Below are 15,513 nucleotides of genomic sequence, written 5' to 3' on the forward strand. Positions count from 1 at the left end.
TTTTGCCAAAAGCTATAATACATTCTATTAATGGAATTGATTGATCAGAAAATAATAACGTCCGAAGTGTCAATAAGAATAGAGATGTGGCCAAGATCAGACTGTTGACTGGCTCTCAGCGAATTTGAAAGATTCAGCTGATTGGCTGACGTAACCGGGGTGATGGCAGTGAAACTCTCAAAGTTTTAAGAACTACTTGACAGAAGCATCACAATTAAAAAACAGGACAGTTATGGGTAGAAAATTATTTAACAAACTTTAATCACCGCCGCATCCGAATGGCGCGTGACTACCATTCGGAAGTGAATAGATTCGAATTTCCATGCATAAACATCAAATAATAGAAAACAGTTTTTTTCTAATAGCAGTCGCCCCTCGGCAGGCAATGGCAAGCCCCCGAGTGTGTTTCTGCTATCAAAAAAGCTCTTCATAAAAAATGTTTGCCATTCGTAGTCGGCTTAAAACTGTAGGTTCCTTCATGTGTGGAAAAACATCAGGACACGTACCAGAAATAGGAGGAAAAGTTCGGCTAAACACCTAACAGAACTGTACGCGCCAATTACCTATTCTTATTTATTTTAGTGGTAATGTAAACGGTAGCTATCATGGTAATTCAGCTGCAATGCCAAAAAGATCGGGTGAATCTCATAACTTAGAGAAAGGCCAAATCTGAAAAACGCATTAATCAACCTTGATTTCACTGTTTTAGGTTTTTCACAAATTTACGTAGCAAGAGACCCTTGCCATAACCTTGTATGTGCCTTTCAAAACTATTTCACCCCAGCTCACGTGATTTACTCTTTGATTCACCCCAATTTTCCATACACTATTCTTTTCTTTCGTAAGTAGACTTGAAATGAGACAAAGGATAAAGTTTTACCTTAAAGTTTGTTAAGCGCATTGACTGGAGATGCCACGCGATGCCAGCACCGTTCACCATTTCGATTTGCTGCTGTTCGATTCGTTTCGCTAGCATTTGAAGTGATTCGATTCAAATCCTAGCAAAGTGACAATGTATGCGTCCATACAAGCTGCATAGTCTTTCTTTTTCCTTAATTCAAGATATTTTTTTACGTTGCAAGAAATTTGTGTAAGTATAGATAATGACTAAGTTGGTTGAACTTTTCCCATTTTCCTGAACATGCATACTACTTACACCAAATATTTACCTTTATTATTTATTTACTTGCATCTGGTGAATTAGTATGGATCGAAAAAACCCTTTAGTATTGAAAGTAAGAAAAATCATACTGTAAAGCCATCCTATCAACTTTGGCAACATGGCTCTTGTGTCTGTACTTAAATTTTACCAATATTGGATTCACAACTAGTCTCTTATCGAGAATTATACCCAGATATTCGATCCCATCAATATATGTATTTAAGCACTACGCCCTGAAGGTAATCAAACAAAGTTGGGGTTTGTATCTTCTGGCTTTACTCAAATTACCACCTCGGGCTTACATTCTCTGGGACAAAATTATGAACACCTTGATCTTGAGTTACTTAGACAGAAACATTTGATTTACTTATACATAGATAATAGATATGACATCTGATTCTTGCGTATCGAGAGCTAAGCTGCTTAGAAGGTTTGATGTTGTAATTCCTGACAGGTACTAACAGCTTCTATGATCGGAGCCAGTCTAGATATTTCTAGGGTATTTACGGATGGATTTAAATGGAGCAAGAGTATTCCTTGAAAAAGAAATGATCGAACTTTTATATTCCCAAGGGAAGTATCCTACTGTCCTTCAACCGTTAGCTCTCACAAGGATATTTATATTTTATTTATTGATGGGTAACTTAATAATAAAATTGCAAGCTATCGATATTAGTAGGAGGGTTGCAAAAATTCCAATATTATGGTGGAATATTTTCTAGCCGATAACGGTGCGTAATGTTTATGTAACTCAGGTTAGGTTCAAGGACGCTCAAATTTATAGTCTGGGTATGCAATCTTGAATGTGTTGAGAAAAGGTTTGTGTGTGCGGTTGATACATATCTTGGTACCACGTAGAAGTTTAAGAAAGCGAGTTCTTAGGTAGTTGCCTGTAATGCAATGTGGTGTGTCTTTTCGTGTCTTCTGGACTCCAATTTTGGGTTGTAATCAAGGAAAATAGAGACTGCATATAATTTGACAGTGTGATCGATTAGTTTCTTTCCATTAAGTCCAGCCTATCCGGAAATCCATATTGAGAGAAATTTTGGATAATATTTACTAGTGGATATCTGATTTTTTAGTGTTGTATTCGTACTTCAGTAAATTGTTTTCTCTATTGGATTACGGAATAAGTTCTGAATTCGATGAAGAACATCCCAAATCACTTTTGAAGGATAGCTTCTCAGCATCTTGCCTACCATCGCCTACCAATACGCGGTCATAAACAACGACTTTTGTACCGAATCGTCATGGGAGATGAAAAATGGTGCCTATAGATCAATATGAAGCAAAACTTAGAGCGGGTAGCTCCCGAATATACGTCAAAGCTGAGAGTCAAGCCGGACTTTCATCCAAAGAAGATCATGATATGTGTTTGGTGAGACTGGTAGGGCATGGTGCATTGGGAAATGCTCGAAAAGAATTCCACAGTCAACAAGGAGCTCTACATTGCCCAGCTACACCGCGTGAATGAAGCTATTCGACTGAAAAGACCTGATCGACATGGTCAAACTATACTCCTTCACGACAACGACAGGCACTCCAAGAGGTCGAATGAGAGGTCCTTCAGCATCCGCCATATTCTCCCGACCTTGCACCTTTTGACCGATTACCATCTTTTCAACTTCCTGTCAAACCATATGAGGGGCGTTACCTTTGATAAGAAAGAGGTCTCTAAACAGTGTCTGAGCAACTTCTTTGACACCAGACCAGACGATTTTTGGCGGAACGGCATCAACAAATTGATCGAGAGGTGGGTAAAGGTTGTAAATAGCAACGGCGAATATATAATAGATTAACTTATTAATATAGCTTTTTTTTTTTTAACAAGTCATCAGTAAAAACGCTACGAACTTACTCCCCAGCCCAATATATACCTATATCGGCGCTGAATTATCTCTTCAAAAATGCAAACAGTACAACTTCAAGAACACTATCCAAATCAGCCTCTACCGCATAAAGAATAAAAAAATAACGGGAATCTTTTTACTCTTTTAACTCCAATAACAGATGAAGTTTTTAAGCAAACGAGCTTTCAATAAATCAAAATATCATAAGGTGCCTAGCGAGGCATAAATCTAACTGCAAAATAAGTTTTTTAACCCCAATTATCAAAGCACTAATAATTTCTAAACTTAACAGTGGTGTATTCCTCTACAGATACGTTCACAAAAACACACAAAATAGTTTCCAAATAATGGTCTGTGCATCTCCCCGCATTGCTTTCGTGGAATTTCGAATTACGTGGAGTCCCAACATGATGCACGAAACCAACCAGAAATCTATTCAGACTAGAGGGATCTCATCACAACAAACCTCTGTAAAACTCTTTTAAATAGTCATGACACGTCCCTATCTCCAACACTTTAAAACATATGCAAACGTAAAAAGTAGATTCAGTTATATCAAAAACAATAAAAACATGCTTCCTACTATACGACCCACTCCTTTCTGAGCATCCACCTTCCAGAAATTTTCAAATTGGGGTAGCTTCCTTCATCTATAATCCTTGCATCTATACTTCCATGCGTTGATATGGTAAAACAAGTCTCTCACTTTTATTTACATATTTATTTATTTTAGCTACATAAGAACTATCGATATCGATAACTATTGTTTGACAGCAGAGGATGGCAAACTGTGTTGACATTTCTGTTCAGTAAGGTTTGACAAGTTACTTGGAAATTTACTTTGTAAAAACAATATTTGTTCGCGAAGTTCATAGAGCACTGGTGGCAACCTCGGCCCTTATTTCTTTCGTTATAGTTATAGAGAATGGCGAACGCCTTTATTAAGTTCTTATCATTTATAGCTCGCAAACTCTTAAAAAACCCCCGATACATTCGCAAGAACTTCACGCAGTTATGGAAGGAAATACACCATATACATGTAAAAATTCACTGTCTTCAAAATCAAATCGGCAAAATTCTTGCTACTAAACCCAATTGACTTAAAGTATAATATACTCGTATGCTATACACACATACATACATATGTAAGTATAATTGACACGTACATCCTTTTCGGTTATTTGGCCGAGCTCCTTCTCCTATTTGTGGTGTGCGTCTTGATATTGCTCTACAATTTTCAAGCCGACTCAAGTTTCAAGCAGATATTTTTTATGAGGAGCTTTTTCATGGCATAAATACACTCAGAGATTTGCCACTACCTGCCGAGCGGTGACCGCTATTAGAAAAAACTTTTTATTTATTTTTATTTTATTTTTTGATGTTTCACCGAAATTCGAACCTACGTTCTCTCCGAATTCCGAATGGTAGTCACGCATCAACCCATTCGGCTAAGGCGGTCACCTCGAATATATCTGAATAATAAATTTAAATAAAATCTTACATAAAATGTTCCACATAGTCGAAGGACAAGGGCCAACCAGTTGAGAATGACGACGAGTCGATATTTTGGCGTTTTCTTCAACTTCGTCCTGCAAACTTCGCGAACAAATTTTTTTTAAATAAATTTCCACAATTTGTAAACGTAGTTCTGGCGTTGAACGATTCCCACCGATTTGTGTCGATTGGAAGAAAATCCATCCTGTATGGCGAAATGCGGGCACAAATCCAAAGTTAAAATCTTCATTTAACTGGGGTTTGTTGCTAATTTGTGGATTTTCTCTTTTTTTACTGAGCGTCGTATAAGAGTAAGCGAAAAAAGGCACTTGTTAACAAAAAATGGTTAGAAGAATTTATAGAGTGCTGCAAAAATGGGTCATAATGAGGCCAATAAATAGTGATTTATTCAAAACATATTCTTCTTTCTTTTTTTTTTAATTGTATGTATGTAAATAACTGCAAGAGCAATTCCGTCACCCCCTTTTTTTCGCATGTCAAACCATAGTTATCGCTACCAATAGTTCACATGCAGCTAAAAAAACACCCGATACTTGCATGCATATCTATGTATGTATATATGTTTTGTATTTACTATGTAATCAACTTCTTTCCCCACATACATACATATGCATATGTGAGTGTGCACGCTTCAACAAAAAAAGACATGCAGCGGCTTGCCAAAGTATGTCACGTTCGTCGACAATGAGTGCGACGCGTCCCGGTTGTTTACTTTTCTGTTAAATTACAAATTACAATAATAACAATGTCAGGAGCAAATAAACAAAACAACAACTCATATAAATGTTTTGCCGTTACAGTAGCAGTGTGACAGTGTTAATGATAATGAACTGTACAAACAGCAACAACAGCCAGGCAGCAGACGGCAAAGGACCTTAAACAAATGACAGGTAGACAGATATTTAGACTTGTTATTACTACAGACGAGACAAACTGTAATTTGCTCTCTCTTGCTGATAATCTCATCTGCAAATGTCTTTGCTTGTTTGTTAAAGTAGGAAAATTATGTTTGGCCTGAAAAGAGATTTTATGAAAATAATTTGATAAAATAAATTAGTGTCTTAACAGTGTCTTGTATGCTGACTATTTTAATTGCCCTCGTAACTACTAATAAATATAAGACACGCGTTTAGTAATTGAACTTATAATTATTTACAATGCAGTTAAGTGGTTATACGAGTATGTATGTATATATGCGCATTCTTTTTTTCTACGATAGTTATGAACTTTCATACTTTTATAATATAATAAAAAAATTGTATTTTTTTTTAGTTCTATGAAAAATGAACTACATACATGCCTACATACATACAGTGGCCGACAGAAGTCTACATACACCCCTCCCTTTCGTTGTTTACAAAGTAGAAACACTTTGCTTAAAAATGTGTTTATGCAATTTCATTTGAAATCGTTTTCCAATCGACTTAACTAAAACAAATCCATTCTTTAACATAAAACAGCACAGTTACATATGCTAAAAAACGCAAAAACAGCGTTGACAAAAGTGTACAGAAGCGGTTTCCTAGTTTTTACTCTGATATCCTATGTTGTGATAACGGTAAAATACCGTTTGTCTATTTCCTTCCTTTTCTTATGTTTGTTGCTATGCTAATATTGATTTTAGTTGCAATTTGAATACTTAAGCATCTACAATGGCTCCTCGAAAAGAAATATCAGTTGACGTTAGTAATTTAGTTATTCAGCACAGAAAAGAAAAAAAAATCATGTGGCGAAATTTCAAAAATCTTAAACTTAAGTCGCGCAACAGTCCAGACCATTGAAAAAAACTAAAAAAATAGTGGTTCCACCGAAAATAAGCCGCGCAGTGGCCGCCCGACAAACTATCTCTCAGAGACGTCCGCTTGATTCTAAAAGAAGTGGACAGAAATCCAAAAGTTTCTGCTCCGAAATTGGACGAGGATATAGCAAGCTCATCCAACAAGTGTGTTCATCCAGGAACAATTCAGAGCTTTGAACAAAAACGGATTTCATAGTAGAACACCACGAAAAAAGCCTCTTATTTCTGGAAGCCGTAAACTTCGCCTGGAGTTTGCCAAAGCACACAGGGAAAAGGGGATGAATTTTTGGCAAAAAGTTTTGTTTACAGATGAGTCGAAGTTTAATATGTTCGGTAGTGATGGAAGAGCAAAAGTGTAGAGGAAAAAAAAAATACTGCACTGAATCCGAAGAATTTGGTATCAACAGTGAAGTATGGTGGCGGCAAAGTAATGGTTTGGGGAGTTGTTGCTGCCTCTGGAGTTGAAAGATTTCTATTTATTGAAGGTAATATGGATCGTTATAAATACAAATCACTATTGAAAGCCAATCTGAAATCTTTGGTGGATGATTTGGAGCTTGGTACTCAAAGAACGACTAGGAGAAGCTTGAAAAATATAAGCTTCAAACTGTAATTGATGCTAATGGTGGGCCAACTTAATACTAAGAAGCAATATATGTAACTTAGAGTTAAATGAAGTTTTTCACACTGGAGTAAGATATTTCTGTACTGAATGTAGACTTTTGTCAACGTTGTTTTTAGGGTTTTTTGCCACAGCTTTGCTATTTTATGATAATGTACATATGGATTTTTTAAGTTTATATTGGTTAGAAAAAGCTTTCAAATAAAACTGTGTAAACACATTTTTCAGTAAAGTTTTTGAACTTTCAATCCAGTGGAAATAGGGGGTGTTTGTAGACTTTTGTCGGCCACTGTATGTACATACATACACATGTATACAGCTCGGTTCACTTGATTGGAGGCAATAATTTTCATGGAAGAAAATGGTTACTAAAGTAACCGTACTTGATCTAGTAATTCAAGGTTTTCTGATAATTCAAGTGAAGACTGTACTTTGCTCGAAAATAAACATGCATAAAAATATGAATCCATCTAACGGTATTTTGCAGCAGTAAAACTTCAGCAGCTGTAATGTTGTGCTTGATTTATTGGTTCACTTGAATAGAGGCACTAACTATGTATGTAAGTAAGAAAAAATAATAGCAATTATAGAAAATTTTGGTTTTTTACATTTATTATTTAAAGCTCAATTGTACTGCCACCTGTTTATAAATGACTTCGTAAATACGTTGATGAATGGATTTGTGCAAATTCTCCCGATAGCCTAATGAAATGTCAGGCCAGGCAGTTTTAATGACTCGAATTGTTGTCCATTCTTACAAACCTTACAAGCAAGTCATCCCCATAGATTTTCATTAATGTAGTGTAATAAAATGTATACAGGTGCATTATACTGTTGAAAGATACAATTAATAGGACCAAATGTTTCACAAATCTCGAGAAAAGATGATTCCAATAGAGCTATAACTGTTTCGCGTCATTTTGCAGTCTACAATTTTCAATTCGAACGCGCCATAGTAATGTCGACTCAAGTATCTTTCCTTCTTTAATAAGTAATGGAAATAATAATTGTATCCGTCACAACTACGAGTTAGATGGTCCATTCGATCAGTTCAATTTTTGACTTCTTTTTACAATAAATCTGCCTCAATGAATATTCCAATTAATCGATTGTTAAGCGCGCTGTATAGCAGGTTGCACCGTCTTATTGAAACAAAATGACGTCGATGTTTAGCTGATTAAATTTTGGAAAGAAAAATTGAGCACCTCCCTCCACTTTTCATCCGACTGAAACATTTGTGAGACTCGATTATTGAGCTTTCGAAACACACCAGTTTTGTTTGCTAAGTCATCGCGTTCTTTAGCGAATGTGCTGCAATAAAAGGCCACATGCTCACAAATCAACTTAAACCGTATTCCAATTCAGCAATGTGATAGTGCTAAATATCTAGGCATTCATTTGGATAAACGGCTTAGGTGGAAAACGCATATCTTTGCAAAAAGGAAAGCTCTAGGTTTAATATTTGGTAATATGTACTGGCTGCTAAACCGCAAATCCACCCTCTCAATGGACAACAAACTTATCCTCTGTGATGAAACTAGTCTGTACTTACGGAATCCAACTTGGAAATCCTGCAGCGTTTCCAGTCCAAGACTCTATGCACCCTAGTGGTACGTGACAAATGCCCAAATTCATCGGGATTTAGACATCACTTCAATAAAAGAGGGAATACAAAATGTAACCAGTAAATACCGAAATCGACTTCAATCGCACCCAAATGAACTGGCCTCTACCCTCATGTCACCATCATGTGTCTTTTTAAGGTTGAAAAGAAAAACACCAATTCAGCTCGCTCAAGAGCCATCTATAAAATATTGAATTTATGTATTAGAAAGGATGTTTCACTGGAAATATTCCTTTAAAACTAAAATCAAAGCCTCTCTTAAATGTAACCAAATATTTGTAAAATGTCTTCTAAGAATTGTAAGTATAGACAGAATACAAAATAAAGTTTACAAAAAAAAAAAAATGTTCGGTAGTATGCTCCATTCTGGGCAAGAAGGACTATTTTTGGAAGCATCTGTTTCCGCAATTTTTTTCTGTATTCATTTGTCCAAATGTTTATAGACATTTTGCTAGCTAAGACGCAGATTGCTTCGTCCGACACCGTCCTATAGGCACATGCGATCCTTAGCCCACTTCTTCTACTAATCTGCGGTACTTCTTTAAAATGACACTTTTTTGTTCCAGCCTAGATTGGAGAAGCGTACAGTATTATAAAGTCCGTCACTGTGGAAAGAAATTTTCTCCTGGCGCCCTGTGTTCCGTAGCATGCCCATAAGCGCAATATTAACCTTTGTCGACTTCACACTAACTGCTGTAAGATGTTCCCTGAAAGTTAGTATGGATTCAATGTATTTAGTAGTAGTAGTATTTTATTTATTTTATAATATTACATTTATAATACAGTGAATATGATACAATATTTGAGAAAAGGTGGAACAAAAATAAAAAAAAAAACAATTTAGATTGTGTGCCATACAAAAAGGAAAAATGTGGACGACTATTTATGAAAATTCAATGTACGCACCAAGATATTTTATACTCTTTATCTAACTGATATTGAATGCTTTTCTTTCTACTTACTCCTACTGATCAGCACCAGTTCGGTTTTTTGGGCAGCTAGTTCCAAGCTAGCGCTATTCAACCACCTTTGTATCCTTGTTATGACATCATTACAAAAATGTTGCAGTCTATTTTTTGAGGAGCATTTTCGTGGCAGAAACACACTCGGAGGTTTACCATTACCTGCCGACCGCGGGCGACCGCTATTAGAAAAATGCTCTTCTTCATACTGGTGTTTCACCGAAGTAGTCACGCACCAACTCTTTCGGCTGGAGCGACCACTTTTATTTTTTCCTTATTTCCCAAATTTTCAGCCCTTTAGACCAAATTTTCTTTCATAATTGTTAATCCATATTGCTGTTAATGAAGCACAAACTTCCAGTACCTGCAGTGAACATACAATCCCATACTATTACCGACCTACCCCCATATTTAACTGTCGGACGTAAGTTTTTTTCCAGCAACTTCTCAACTTCGCAGCTCTTCATTAGGTTTTCTCCACACATATGATTGTCCATCTAACCTAAATATGTTAAACTTGCTTTCATCTGCGAATAAAACGTGCGTCTAAACTCGAAATCCTTATCCATATGAATTTTTGCGATTTTTATTCTCTTGTGTGGCTTAATCTCGTTGATGAAAGGTTCCATCCGTGTAAATCTTCCATCATAATTATTCTTTCGCAACACTATGCGTATATTTTCGGGGTTTCAGTTAATATTAAGGTGTTGGGCGACTTCTGTTGCGAGCTTAGGAGCGCTCAAATTTGGATTCTCTCAATTTCCAGTTTTCTCAATTTGTTGCTATCCACCGAAGACGGTTTTGGTCGACCCGATTTCCTCTTATTTGAAACGTTTTATCTCGTCGTATACAGTCGAATGGGTTCTATCTACTTTTCAGTGATTTCCCACACGATTTTACCCTTTTCATGATGACTGATAATTGAATGTCTGACTTTGATTGAACTTTGTCCACGCTGTCAAGAAAACACGACTGATTTTTTTTTTTATTTTTTAATAGGACTATGAATAAGTTCGTGCGGTTTTTTTTCGAAATTTGAAACTTTATTGACGTAAAATGGTTACAAATTTAATATTCAAAATATTGTCCATCGCTTACTACTACTTTTTCCCATCTTTCTGGCAATTCACGGATTCCCTTTGTGAAAAATTCGGTCGGTTTTGCCGCAATCCACGAATCGATCCATTTTTTGACTTCATCGTAATTACGGAAGTGCTGGTCAGCCAGGCCATGTTGCATCGATCGGAAGAGATAGTAATCGGATGGCGCAAGGTCTGGACTATACGGCGGGTGGGGTAGGACATCCCATTTGAGCGTTTCTAAGTATGTTTTGACCACTTGTGCAACATGTGGCCGAGCATTGTCATGTTGCAAAATAACTTTGTCGTGTCTATCGGCGTATTGCGGCCGTTTTTCTCGCAGTGCTCGGCTCAAACGCATCAATTGTCGTCGGTAGACATCCCCCGTAATCGTTTCATTCGGTTTCAGTAGCTCATAATACACAACACCCAGCTGGTCCCACCAGATACACAGCATAACCTTCAGGCCATGAATATTCTGCGCCGACGTCGATGTTGAAGCATGGCCAGGGTATCCATACATTGCCCGACGTTTTGGATTGTCGTAATGGACCCACTTTTCATCGCCAGTCACAATTCGATGCAAAAAACCCTTTCTTTTGTGCCGTTGAAGCAGTTATTCGTATGCCATAAAACGGCGTTCAACGTCTCTTGGCTTCAATTCATACGGCACCCAATGGCCTACCTTTCGGATCATTCCCATGGCTTTTAAACGTTTGGAAATGGTTGATTGATCAACTCCCAAAGTTTTTGCAACCTCTTCTTGCGTTTGAGCCGGATCTTGATCGAGCAATTCCTCCAATTCGGTATCCATGAACTTTGGCGGCGCACCCTCGCGTTCTTCGTCTTCCAAGCCAAAATCACCACTTTTAAAGCGTGCAAACCACTTCTGGCACGTTCGCTCAGATAGAGCATGCTCACCATAAACTTCCACCAAGATACGATGACTTTCGGCTGCTTTTTTCTTCATATTAAAATAATGAAGAAGAATTCCCCGCAAAAACACATTATTTGGCACGAAATTCGACATTTTCAAGTGTGGTAAAAATATTGTTGTTTACGCTTCAAATAAAAAACTTATACTGACGTTTGTGCCTTACGACAGTAGCTCTCCAATGAATGTTTGGAAATGTGGATCGATGGAATAATAATCAAGTTACGCCATCTGTTGTAAAACCACACGAACTTATTCATAGTCCTATTATTATTTATTTTAATTTATTACCTTTGGTTCCTTCTTTGCACTGTTCTACCTAGAGAAAATTAATTCCAGGATTCTCCATTTTAAAGTACCAAGCAATCGCAATAATGCCAGATGTCCGACTTCTTTTTTGACACCAACTTTGGGATTGCTGCATGATAATTTTTTTATGACTAGGAGGTAATAGATTTGTAAGTTATTGTTACTATTTTTAAAATCGTATTTGAATATCCAATAGAAAAATATTAAAATAAAAATATTTAACTTGCATTTCTTACAAAAATTTTGAATTGGAAACTGCATACTACATTTGTCCGAATTCTTTGTGAAGCCACTGTAGGATGAATAATAAAATATTGATAACACTTGTTCTCTATACCATCACAAGTGAGTGAAATCACGATGGAGCAAGTAGAGAAGGTGTGAGCAACGTAAGACCGTTAACTGGTTCTCATCGATTTTGAAGTAATGTGCTGATTGGCTGTCGTAACCGCCGTCAACACAGCGGTTTGTTTATGCAAAAAATGGGATTGAGTTAGTATTATACGAAAAAAATCGACACAGACCTCGCTCCGTTGTTCGTTGCTCTCTGAACAATGACCGATACAACGAGTGTGGATACGTATGAAATGGGCGCGCACAATTCTGCTTCCGAGTCCCCTATGACGTGGCAGTCAACGTTACTTGCACAATTTTGCTTCGAATAGCCAAACCTTTTAATCTATTTATCTCTCTTGCAGTGAAATGTGTCAACTAAATGAATTGTGCTTAAATTTGACGGTGCAAGGAATTTACTTTTATGGCTAAAACGAAACACACTTAAACTTCACGTCGCCCGTTGAGAGTTAAAACACAACATCTTGTGATATTTTGTTTTTCTTATTGCAACTGTCTTGAACATTTTTTTCCACGCATACTATTCTAAGCGTATGTATATTATTAAGCGTTTGAACTTAAATGAGTGTTCTGGTATCGCATGTATAAATATCTGTGCCAGAAGCTTTACGAGGCGTCAAATTTACGTACATACATACACATGAACATACTTGCAAATGAATATACAAACGCAAGCTTGTTTCATTTCAATTGTATACAAATTACTTTGATTTACGCCACAACAAATCACAGCATTAAAATAAACAAAGCATTTTCAAGGATAAGAAATAATTTTGACAAGGAAACAAGTGGAAAAGAAAAGGCAATTGACTCGAGCTACGCTCACAACTCAAGCTGTTGCCACACAAACACACACATATTTTGTTGTTTTATTATAAGAATAAATAATGAAATATTTTACGCTATGAAACAAAATTATTCAAACTCCTACTTTTCATAGACATTTATGAGAAGTTTTTATAAAAGACAACAGCTTCTTCTGAAACTCCTCTTCAAGTGTCATTAATAACGCAATGTGAAGATCATCCGTTTTTAATAAAAGGGAAGTGCAAATAATAGCAAGATGACCGCAAAAACAGCGTCCCGTATGTTACGGTCGTAATACGGCACCACTTTTTAAGGAAACCAAAGCTTAAGCCCATCTCACCAATAGTAAAGCATGCAAGTGGATCGGTAACGGTTTGGGTTTGTTTTTCGTGAAATGGGCTTGGACCAATTTCTGGCTTTGAAGGTTCAAGAATGTTAATATACTTCAAAACAAACTGCAAAAAGTTCTTTGAAGCTAGTTCATCAAGTGCTGGCCTCAATTAGTATTAATAGAATACAAGATTGCGTCCAACCGAGAGGCGTGACGTCACCCTTGTGAAGTTTTTATAACTTGAGCAAAGTTTTTGAATCGTTATTGCTTGTAGAAATATCTTATTCATTACACCACCTTGCTCAGAAATACAAGTTTATTCCTCCAAACTGATTTAATCGCTTTCAAAGTAATTCCCATCAATTGCAATGCACTTATGCCAGCTTTTGATCCAGCTTTCGAAACATTTCGGGAACGCCATCAGAGCCGTCTTCGATTTTTCCATTACCCCCTTTTGTCTATTAAAACGCGTTCGCCAATGGGTTTTTGACTTGATGAAACAGAAAAACGTCTCAGAGAGCCATATCAGGTAGATTCGATGGTTGTTACATGATATTCGTTTCGTTCTTGGTCAAAAATTCACGGATCTGTGCGACGGTAGTACACGCGTTGTTTTTCCACAAATCCTTCCTTCTTTGGCGAATCGATTCGTGTAAACATCTCATATCGCCCAAATAGGCGTCCTTATTAACTGTCTAACCTTCAGAAAAAAATGCATGATTCATAACATTGTTGTAATCCATAGAAACTGTGAGCATCACTTTCATTTTTGACTGAAAACGACGTGGTTTTTCTGGTGTTGGCTCTTTCGGAGCTCTCCACTCATTTGCCTGATTTCTGGATAGCGTGTCGTACTCATAAACCCACGCCTCGGTTCCAGTAATGATGCGCTTGATATTGGGTCAGTTTCACCATTATTGGGTCGAATCAGCCTTTGCCTTTGGCGATATTCGATATCAACGTGGTCCCTGTTTTGCATGAAACTCACGTTCTTTCATAAACTACACTGCTCTGAATGGGTCCATAAGCAATGTTCAAGTCCTCTGCAAGCTCTTTGATGGTTAATTTGCGGTTATTGATCAACTTTTGTTTCACTTCATTGATATTTTCCACAGTTTTCGATGTCGACGACCTGCCACCACGTTCGTGATCCTCGTTGGACTCACGTTCTCTTCTGAAGCGTTCATGCCATTCATAAACGGCTGCCAGTTATTTTCTTTCTTATTTATCATTACCGAAACAGTTTCCCTACATTTCTAAAACTTCTGCATAATTGAAGTCGTTTTTAACGTAAAATTGAATACAAATTCGTTGTTGCAAATTTAAATTTATTTTTAAACCGCAGGAAATGGAAAACACGTGCAGAGATTGATTTACTGAAGTCTTTAACTTTTACTTTTACAAAAGTCTATATGAGGCTGCTTCAGCCTTCAGTTTTTTTTAAATTGGCTAATTTTACGATTATCTCAAATATACAATATTATCATTGAAAATGAGCGTTTATATTATTGTTCTTGACGAAACTGTACAAAGTGTTTTGAGAGAAAACGGATATCTATAAGTTTAAGAGGCAGGTGCTGAAAAAAAACCATTTATTAGCGAAATTAGTAGAAGGAAAGGGCTCGAATTCGCATTCTAATATGCCCACAAATGGATTGTTTTCTGGGCGAATGTATTGCTTAGTGATGAGAGTTAATTAAATTCATTCGATTATGATGGGAAACAGAAAATATTGCGCAAAGCAAAAGAAGAGCTGCAACCGAAACCTTTATTCCTGGGAAGCATGACGAAGATCGGGTTGTCGAATGGAGTCAGTAAATTGCAGTTTGTGGAATTAACTATGGACCGGTTTGTTTATTTGGGCATTATAAAAAGCAATTTGAAAGAATCAACAAGAAAATTGGGTCTGAGTGTCGGATGGACAACGACCCGAAGCACACATCCCATATATAGGATAGGAATGATTGCTTTATAACGTAAATATCAAAACAACTTCATTCGCCACTTCAATCACCGGACCAAGACGCTATAGAAATCTGGGACAAATTTAATAAATAGGAAATAAAGGATGATCTGAAAGCAATGGTCTGAATGGAACCAAGTAACATTCGAAGCAACAAAAAACCTACTTTTTTCTATGCAAAATCGGTTATAGGCAGTAGCAGA

The sequence above is a fragment of the Anastrepha ludens genome, chromosome 5 (genome assembly GCF_028408465.1).
Source record: "Anastrepha ludens isolate Willacy chromosome 5, idAnaLude1.1, whole genome shotgun sequence".
Classification (NCBI taxonomy): domain Eukaryota; kingdom Metazoa; phylum Arthropoda; class Insecta; order Diptera; family Tephritidae; genus Anastrepha; species Anastrepha ludens.